This window comes from Arvicola amphibius, chromosome 8 (genome assembly GCF_903992535.2).
Source record: "Arvicola amphibius chromosome 8, mArvAmp1.2, whole genome shotgun sequence".
In the NCBI taxonomy this organism is placed as follows: Eukaryota; Metazoa; Chordata; class Mammalia; order Rodentia; family Cricetidae; genus Arvicola; species Arvicola amphibius.
Window position 1 is genome coordinate 9,734,768 of NC_052054.1, and position 10,023 is coordinate 9,744,790.

At 43.1% G+C, this 10,023-nt stretch overlaps 1 protein-coding gene across 2 annotated transcripts in view; it reads right to left on the bottom strand.

The window, feature by feature from the left end:
- The window catches only part of Tulp4 (TUB like protein 4), a 187,976-nt gene extending 178,274 nt beyond the window's left edge, over positions 1 to 9,702 (bottom strand). The window contains exon 1 of one of the 2 annotated variants that reach the window (XM_038339006.2): positions 9,627 to 9,702. The gene's annotated coding sequence lies outside the window, so the exon portion shown is untranslated. Of the gene's footprint in view, positions 1 to 8,928; positions 9,324 to 9,626 lie in introns of those variants that run through there. The other variant, XM_038339007.2, reaches the window with a different exon arrangement.
- Positions 9,703 to 10,023: the final 321 nt, after the last annotated feature.

A 10,023-nucleotide genomic window follows, 5' to 3' on the forward strand; every position in this document is an offset into this window, starting at 1 on the left:
CTTCATTCATGTGGTTCTGAGATATGAAAATCTACAGGCTAAAGTGCAAACATAACAAAAAATAAAGATGCCAAGAGGCAAAGGGAAAGCACTTCAGTTCACAGAGGCTGAGGCCCCCGCAGTCGAAAGGTTAAATTTAATCTCAAGGTGTTTCTGAGTCTTCATTTCATGGACCTGTGTGAACCCATACGCCTGCACTAAGCTACACACACACAAAGGGAGCAGAAGATGGACAGTGGTGGTGTGCGCCTTTAATCCCAACACTCTGGAAGGCTGAGGCAGGATAATCTCTGAGTTCAAGACCTGCCTGATCTATAGCGTTCCAGGGCTACACAAAGAAACCCTGTCTCCAAAAACAAACAAACCAACAAACAAATAAAGGGGACATACAATTAAAATAGAGAATATACTTCTTTCCAACTGTTCCCAACAACATACAGTGTACACTGTCAAAGTAAGAAGAGCATTAAGAGCATCAGTCACATAACCATATTAAAATGAAGAAACATTGGGAATAAAAGGGAGAAATTCCAGACACAAAATAACAGAGACCAAGAAACAAACTAGCTTTTTACATGGAACAAAGTGCGGCCATGAATGCTCTGAACTAGTATTTATCTCCGTAATAGGTTTACATCTCAGTAGATTTTCTTCCAATAATGTTAGACAACTATGTTAGTTATCAAGATAGCTTGATTCCTGAATCACTAAATGAGAACAGACAAACAGGTAAGACCAGGTAGATTGAATATGGAGAAAGGAATTGGACCAAATCCTAAGTTTCTAGGAGCTCATTCCTCTCTAGCTTGTGAATGAGTCCAGACTCCACAGCACACTTCCTTCTTCAGACAGCTCACCTTGGGTCCACTTCACTGCTCATTAGCACCACAGGAGGCCCAACTCAAACCAATTTTGCTAGTCATTAACAATCTAGTAAAAAGTCCAATAACTGATTAAAATTAAAAGGTTGAAGTAATTGGCTTAAACAGACCTCCAGAAACTGACAGTGCTACCATACTTCCCCCAGATTTGGCTGGTCTTGTACACACAAGACAAACAGATCAATACCTCAAAGCCACTCTGCGCCCTGTCTCTGTGTCACAGGAGAAAGGAGACTATCTGAATTCGGGTGGAAGACAACTAAGAGATGCATCAACACGATCCCATAGAGAGGAGGTCAGTCAGAAAACAAAACTTCTACCCAAGGCTCGCAGAACTAAGAATGACAGTCACACCATTTCTGAATCAAGTGACCAGTCTGCCACCCTCTATCTTACAATAAACTTAGTGCATTAAATGTTTAGAATGTTGATTTGAAAGTAACTCATGACCACTGCTGAGTCTCTCTACCTCCGTGAAAAAAAGCATTTTCAGCCTAAGAGAGATCTATAATACTTAATATTTCTCAATTGTTTTTCTTGGTTTTTTTTTTTCCCGAGACAGGGTTTCCCTGTAGTTTCTAGAGCCTGTCCTGGAACTAGCTCTTGTAGACCAGGCTGGCCTCGAACTCAAAGATCCGCCTGCCTCTGCCTCCCGAGTGCTGGGATTAAAGGCATGCGCCACCACCGCAGGCTCAATTGTTTTTCTTAAAAATGTACAATAAACACGAATCTCATTCATTATGCAAACTTCCTATTATGATGCAAAATTTTTCAAAACATTTGAATTGATTGAAACTTTAAAAATAAACTGAGCATAATCCCAGCACTTGGGAGGGAGAGGTAGGCAGATAGATCACTGAGTTCCAAAACAGCCAGGGGTAGGTACATAAAGAACTCCACACTCACACATATGCACACTCTCTAAAAACAAAAACAAATAATAAAAACAAGAGGAGGAGGAGGAAGAAGCCACAATGAAAATGAAAACTGAAACAAAAAACACTTTAAAAATATATTTCATACAGCCATTCAGCTTGTTCAAAATCCAGAAAAGGCCTGAAGTCATTAGTCAAAATCAAGTATTGATGCAATTATATAAAATTGAATTACAGTGATAATCTGTAAACTTCACACATTAACACTTTGCTGAGAAATAGAGACCCAGCAGGACAGAGATGCAAAACCAAACAAAGTAAGATGCTATGATAAATCCAAGGAGATGGGGAATTGATGTTACACAGATTCTGGGCAGCACCCCAATCCTACACTACCTCATTCATTCCCGAGTCCCTCAGACTACATGGAGCGAAGAGACAAAACAGTACCAGGCCACTTTCATTCTCATTTCTGCCACAGGATTAAAATAATTACGAATGGACCAGGTAAGGAAGCTGTGAGCTTTCTAGCTTTTATTAGTTGTGTTTTATTCAAGGCTTTTAAAATATTACAGGATTTCATAAATTTCCAACATATAAAATGCCAAATTGGGTTTCTCATTCATGGGGGAAATGACAGGAATGAAAAATGGAAAAGGTTCAAATTGTCTGGCAGGGCTAGAAAATATAGCTTGAGCATCAACCACATTCATCTACCTGGCTCTTCTATGATCCAATCTCTTCAAACCTTCTTCCAGATAGACTAAACCCAAGATTGCTTTTTGGTTTTTTTTTTTTTTTTTTTTTTTTTGGTTAGTTTTGTTTCTCCAGACAGGGTTTCTCTGTAGCTTTGGAGCCTGTCCTGGAACTCACTCTGTAGACCAGGCTGGCCCCAAACTCACAGAGATCCATGTGCGCCACCACCACCCGGCTCCGAGATTGCTTTTTAAAATCAATGTTTCTCTAATTAGACAAATGCCAAAGTAGAGTTACACTTTCTGATCATACAACAATTAATAGTAACTCTGACAACTGAGACAGCTCTGCTGCCCAGGGCCATAAGCCCAACTTCCCATGCAACTCTTAACATGCCAGCCACTGACGCTGCACTTTCCACCTGTTACCTGCTGGCTAAGAGGGCTGCTGGGACTTCAGAAATGAAGGTGTTCCTGCAAACACCCCACATGTGGTAACAACGCTGCTCATCTACTCTTCATGCACATTTAAGCTGTCCCAAGACTCATAGTTCAGCCAGCTGCTCACCTGAGGACCTCCGACACTACTACTTTATCACAGCTGCCAGAACTAGTGATGTGCACAAGGGGAGGCACATCTACTCTAGACAATCAGAAACAGGAGAGGACGCAGCATTGGAAGGGTTTCTGAGCAAGCTCTAAAAGGCCCGCTAGAGTCTGAGGAGTCTCATGCACATACAAATCAGGCGTCAAGTGCCCCAAATAATCTACGATTATCTTCCCTTTGTTAGTGGGAAAAGAACGTGTGTCCAGTAAAATGAGTAACGTCTGTCCACAGCTCCTGAGTAGACTTCAAAACCAATGAGCAATGGAGGGCTTTCCCACATGGGGGGAGGGGAGCAGGAGTTGTTTTTCATGTTATTTGTTAAGACAGAGCTTTACTATGGAGCCCAGGCTGGTCTTGAACTCACAATCCTTTTGCCTCAGCCTCCCACGTGGAAAGATTATAAGCACACACCAACACATCTGTTCCTGAACAAAACTGCATTTAGAAGCCAGTACTGTAATCAGTAAGTAGCCAAACCAACAACTAAAATGCAAGAGTCAAACATTTCAACTGTTCTTTGAAAAAGCCAAATTCTCAGCCTTAGCAGACATTAATATATTACAGAAACTTCAACTCAATAGCTCTAATATGCCCATTCAAAAAGACACTCAAACATTAAAATTACCAAAAGAAATAGTAATCTAACAACTTAATACCTCATATAAAGTGTTTACAGTTCTTTTGTGCCTGTTGCAGCATAAAGTGAATAGCTGGATAGTTTTAAGGGAGAAATCTCTTACATGGTCGCACAGATTATCTTCTTCAAAGCTTATTCATTCTGATCTACAAAACCATGAGCTATAATACTACACTGTTACTCTCAAAGGCTTTCTAGGTAGATTACTACGTTCCATTTTTTGAGACAGGGTCTTACTATGTAGCTGTGGCGGCCCTAGAACATCCATATAGAGACCAGGCTACCTTTGAACTCAGAGATCTGCCTTCCTCCACCTCAAAGTGCTGAGATTAAAGGTGTAAGTCACCACAGCGGACTACTGTGCTTTAATTCTACTCTTAATATCCTCAAGGGTATGCTGACACCATGTAAGTACAAAAACTGCTACTCATTCATTGACATCAGAAAATATATGTGGTTTTCAACCATATTTAATGAGGAAAACAGACTAATTTTTAAAAGACCTTAAGAATCAAATTTTAGGGCCTGACGAGTTGGCTCAGCAGTTAAGAGCACTGGCTGTTCTTCCAAAGGACCCAAGTTCAATTCCCAGCACCCATATGGCAAGCTCACAACTGCCTGTCACTTCAATTCCAAGGAATCCAACTCCCTCACACAGACATACATGCAGGCAAAGCACAAATGCACATGAAATAAGTAAATAAATCTTTTTTTAAAAAATCAAAACTTGATGTTGACCAATAATCTTCTATGAAGGCAAGAGGAAAAAACAGAATTGACACACTGATACAAGTCCTGACACGTTAAAGGAAACGATAAAGGAAAAGGAAATCCCAAGTTCATCTGTTCACAGTAATTTGATGGATAAATGGTAATTACTCAACATTTCTGAAGAACACATTGCCTTTTAAGTAAACAGGCAGTAGGTATCTACTTCCTTGTCTTCTTTCTTTAGATCAGTGCATTCCAACTCTCTCTGTGACTTCTTCCCAATCCTGTACCATGTCTGTGGAATGCCAACTGACAGCAAAACTATTCTTATACTCTCTTTATTCTCATTCTCAGTGTGTGTTCATTATTTCAGAGGATTAATTCCTATCAATTGTAGATATTCTAGGTCAAACACTATGCATTTTTATTAGATGGCTAACAACGGTACTTCAGACTGAAAATATAAATTCCAACCTCTTCTGCACCCAGGAGTAAACACGTTTTCCTTCATATACCAGTCCTGTGAGTTACTATCATCCTTATTCACACTCCACATTGGCAGATGTCCAAATAATTTTAATATTTAATTTTAATAAAAGAAGGAATAGAAGTCACAGTAATACCATACTATAACTGATTTTAAATTTTATCAAATTCACTTGAATTAATAAGGCCTAAACTGTCAACATAACTGATTTCAGATTTTACCAAATTCACTTGCATTAATTAGGGTCTAAATTCTCAACATTAAGCAGAAAATGACATCTTAGTCCTAAGCTCAGCCTGCCATACTAAGTTATAATTGTCTCTCGCATCCATAGGGGTTTGGATCTCAGTCTTCTCATGGAGCAACTAGCAATGCACAGAAAACACAAGAAATAAATCAATGTACATAACATTATAGGGACACAATCTGCAAAACTCAGTTTCTTCAATATAATTTACAAAGAGAAAAAAGATGGAGAACCTATGGATAAAAGAGACTTAAAGTCAGGCATGGAAATACATACACACCTGTATTCCAGCACTAGGAAGGCTGGATGATGACCATAAGTCCAAGGCCAATCAGGTGTAAATAACAAGTTCCAGGACAGTTAAGGTATACATAATGAGACCCTGCCTCAAAAAGACAGAGGAAGGGAGGGGGGAGAGGACAGTAAAGCAAGGGAAGGAGAGGAGAATGCTAAACAAATTATTTAATTGCAATGTGTAGACCTTATTTGGTTCTTAAGACAACTATAGGTATATGATTCCATAATTAAATCTGTTCCTGTCTTTAGACCATAGAACACATAACAATCAGGGAGTAATAAATGGACATTTGATATACTAAGAGAGAGAGAGAGAGAGAGAGAGAGAGAGAGAGAGAGAGAGAGAGTATTCTTTTTGAAGCATCACAGAGCAAACCTAGGCCATTCTCACACTCTAGGCAAACACTCTCAGTGCTGAGTCACATCCTCATAAGAAATGGGGGGCGGGGGAGGCAGAGCACATGTGGTAGTCAGAGGACATCTTGTAGGAGTCAATTCTCCCCTTCTACCAGGAGGATTCCAGGAATCAAACTCACATCATCAAGCTTAGCAGCAAGCTAACTATTTTGATAATCCAGAAATTATTTTTAAAAATAATCATATTTATTGTGAGAAATCTTTTTAGAGCTGTACTAAGATATAGACAAAATTACAAAGCAGTTGATTTGCTTTTAAATGATCCAATGACAGGAAAAGAAGTAACCCTAGAATTAAGACCAAGGATGTTGTAAAGCTGAGAGATAAAATGCTTCAGAGTATACTAGTGCCTACCTTTTTTAATTTTAATTTTAATGGTTAAAATGTTGTTCCATGATAAAAAAAAAAAAACTTTATAGCATGCCCAAGGTCCTGTGTAACATGAGGACCTACAGGCCCGCATGCTACAGTCCTGGGTTCAATATCCAATAGCACTACAAATTGTAATAGTTAATAATAAAGTTAATACTTAAAAAAAAGATTTTCCCACGTCCTTAGATCCTTTTTCTAGGTGCTCGACTTTAGCTGAGTTTTTACAGCCCAACACATATTGAAGTGCTTCATACATATCACTCATATTTTTCTAGTTTGCCCACGTATCTTTTCATTTACACCATTCTTTGCTATATAGATATTTAAAATAAAGGAAATTCTGACATTGTAACACACAGATAAGTGTGGAAAACACAAGGCTAAGTGATATAAACCAGTCAAAAATGAAAATTACTGTGTGGTTTAATTGTGGTTAGTTTCACAGCGGCAAAGAGGTGGTGCAGAAGTTAGGAGAAGGGAAAAACAGAAAGTTCTTGATTAATGGGCTCCAGACTGGAAACCTTAGTGGTAAGTGTTTTTTTAACAATGAATGTACTTAATGCCAATGAACTGTTCATAACGGCAGAAGTAGTAAAAGGTATCCCAGCTTTTATTATATACTTTACCATAGAATATTTTAATTATGTTAAAATGTAGTAACTAAATTAACATTACCCCAGGCAAACTGAAAGATCTGACATAGCTATCTCAAATTCCATGCAGTGTCAACAGTCTCAGTATTGGCAAATGAGCTTTGGGAGACAACAGACTGACGACAGTAACTACATCACAGCATTTTATCCTGAGGTTTTACCCAAGTTTAACTGCACTTTACCAACAAATGCACCATGGGGCCACTCCCACGGTCTTCACCTTTCCCCTCTACAGAAAACAGGAGAAAAATGGATACTATGAATGTGGTTTAAGGCATTAAGCCACTGATTGCCACCCACCTTATCCATGCTCACAAGAGCCATCCAATACCTTTCTGAATCCAGCCTGCAGCAAACTCAGAAAGAAAACTGTGTTCACATTTGGTTCTCTAACTATCCAGGGGGCTGAACTCTGGCTTGAAAAAGGGTTGCATCTCCACCAAGCTTCATTACTTAGGATCTCAGCACCAACAGGGGATGCTTTGATTTAAACTCTCTTCATAAACAACAACTACTACTATTAATAATAAAGATAATGATAATGATAATCTCTGCTACTATTATTAGTAGTTGTAATAATAAAAACATCTCTTCATGAGGCTGCAAACATACTAAAGTGAACACACTAAGAGCACCTGCTGCTCTTGCAGAGGACCTGGGTTTGGTTCCCAGCACCCACATCAGATGTGGCTTCAGAGCGCACACACACTGAGGCACAAACACAAACCTAGAAAGACAGAGAGGAGGGTATAAAAGGGAGCAAGGAAGGGAAAACTCATTACAAAATAAAGAAAAGCGGGTTTCATGTATCATTCATCCTTTTAAAGGTTAAAATTCCATTGAAGTTTTAGTGGTGGAGGGAGAGTTATGGATCACTAAATGCATATCTTATGTCTCCATATGCAAACCAGAAAGTTCAACATGATTCACATTCATCGTTTCTAAGGTATTTAAAATACACTTAGTAAATACACTATTATTTCTCAGAACGTGGGTAAGAATGGCTTTCCTCCATGCCTGAAAGTATTTTTCCCTACATGACTTCCTCCCAAGTCTGAGTCTGGAGGGCGACACCTCTCCCATCACCTGGAAATGCTGCTACTTTCATAGCCCTTATTAAAACAGACTCTCTTTGATGTTTTAAAGAAATTCTCATCTAGTAACTCTTTCACACAAACTACTCTTCTTTAATTGAGGAAGCAAACACTAGATGTGGCTATTCATAAGTGCTCATACAATCATTTCTCCAACGGTACCACAGGAAAGGACACATGTGACTTCCATTTGGAATGTAGCTCACACTACATGACTTTACATCAGCTCCCAGCTGCCACCCTTCTGAGAGCTACAGGTCTTCCCGTGGGTTTTCTGGATTGGAGTATGGTTATGAGCCCGGCCCAGTCACTTTACACCCTTCCCAAACGGGAACTTTCCAGGAACAAGGTCCATTGCCCCTGGGATTCCTGCGAGAACTAAACTCCCACCAAGGAGTGGAGACTCCAGGTTCAGGAAAGCAGATTTAAAATAAAAGGGTCTCAGAATGGTTTTTACGTTCCTCTAAACCTTTGGAACAATTTCCCCTCCTAGAACCTCTTTCGAGGACTTAAAGAAATGCCCTTAAGATGCTCAACCACTGTAAAACAGAGGTGGGCCTGGTGTTGTGGCACAAACCCTTAATCTCAGCTCTGAAGGCAGAGGCAGGCAATCGCTTTGAGTACCAGGGCAGCCTGATCTATATAATAAGTTCCAGGCCAGCCAGGGTTAAACAGACGGTCTCAATAAGTAAATAAGTAAGCAAACAAATAAACAAGTAAATGAAAAGAGAAAATTGTAAAAGAGGAGCGTTCCCAAGTAAAGAAACCCTGAAACAATCCCCTCCCCCAAGGGAACAGATTATCCCCAGAGGGAGAAGTCTAAATAAACCAGACTTTCGCATTACCTGGACAGGCAGACAGGTGGAAAGAAGAGGTCCCTAAGTGACATCAACCCCACTGACAACTGTCAACCCCTCCACCCCCAATTCAAGCCACAAAGCTCAACGGCCCTCACCTTCCCAAGCCAGCGGTGCCTCCACAGAAAGAAGTGGACACCTTCTTGCTAATTGCCCCAACACGGTGTAACTTGGCGGCAGCATCGGGAGCTGGGTTAGGGGGGCGCAGGGGCAAAGAGGAAGGCTTGGCGCTGGGAGCGGAATCTCCGTGATTTTGCCAGAGGAAACCGCACAGGCTCCAGACAGCAGAAGCGCCGGGATTGCCATGCAGCTGCCACGACAGGTGACCGGGCCGCTTTGCAGACACCCGGCTCACCCGCTGCCTGGCGGGGCTTGGCTCAAGGTGGGGAGGGCAGAAAGGGGGAAAAGGGAAGGGAGAGCCGCCCCGGGACCCCGAGGCCAGCAGAGACGAGGGACGGAGGAGAGGCCCGGCCGGCGAAGCCAGTCTCCCCGGGAAAACCGTTGGAAGGGATTTTTTTTCTGTCTCCACAATTAAGGAGAAGAAGAAAAAAATGGCTCCAAGCCAAACGCCTTCTGATTTACACACACACGCCTGAGCTCCTCCGTCGGCCCATCTCCTCGCACGCCGGAACAAAAGGCGAGCGAGCGAGCGAGCGAGGCGCGGGCCGCCCGAGCTGGGGGTCCGCTGAGGAGCCCCGCGCTGGCCGGCCGCTCCCACCGCGCCCACCGCCCGGCCCCTGCCGCCCGCTCCCCGCCGCCCCGGCTCTCACGGCAGGGGACCCCCGCGCAGCCTCACCTCCCGAGCGGCCGTGGCGGCGGCCCGGTGCCTCTCCGCCTCCGCCTCCGGCAGCCCCTCGGCACCGCCGCCGCCGTCGCCGCCTCCCCCCCCCCGCGTCTCGGCCGAGACTCCGCCTCCCTCTGTCGCCGCCGCCAGCCGGGCTGCGGGCCACGTGACGGCGCCACGTGACCGGCGCCTCCCCGAGCGGACCCGCGGCGGGTGGTGCCGCCCGTTGCGAGCGAGGGAGCGAGCGCGGGGGCGCGCGCGCGGGGTGCGGTCTCGAGCCTCCCACGCGCCGCTCGCTCGGCTCCCGCCACGGCCACGGCCCCTGGAGGCTCCCAGGTCCTTGCCGCCTCTGGAGTCTTCACACGCGATCGGGTCCGCGGCTGCCAGCGGGGGCCGGAAGTGGACATCA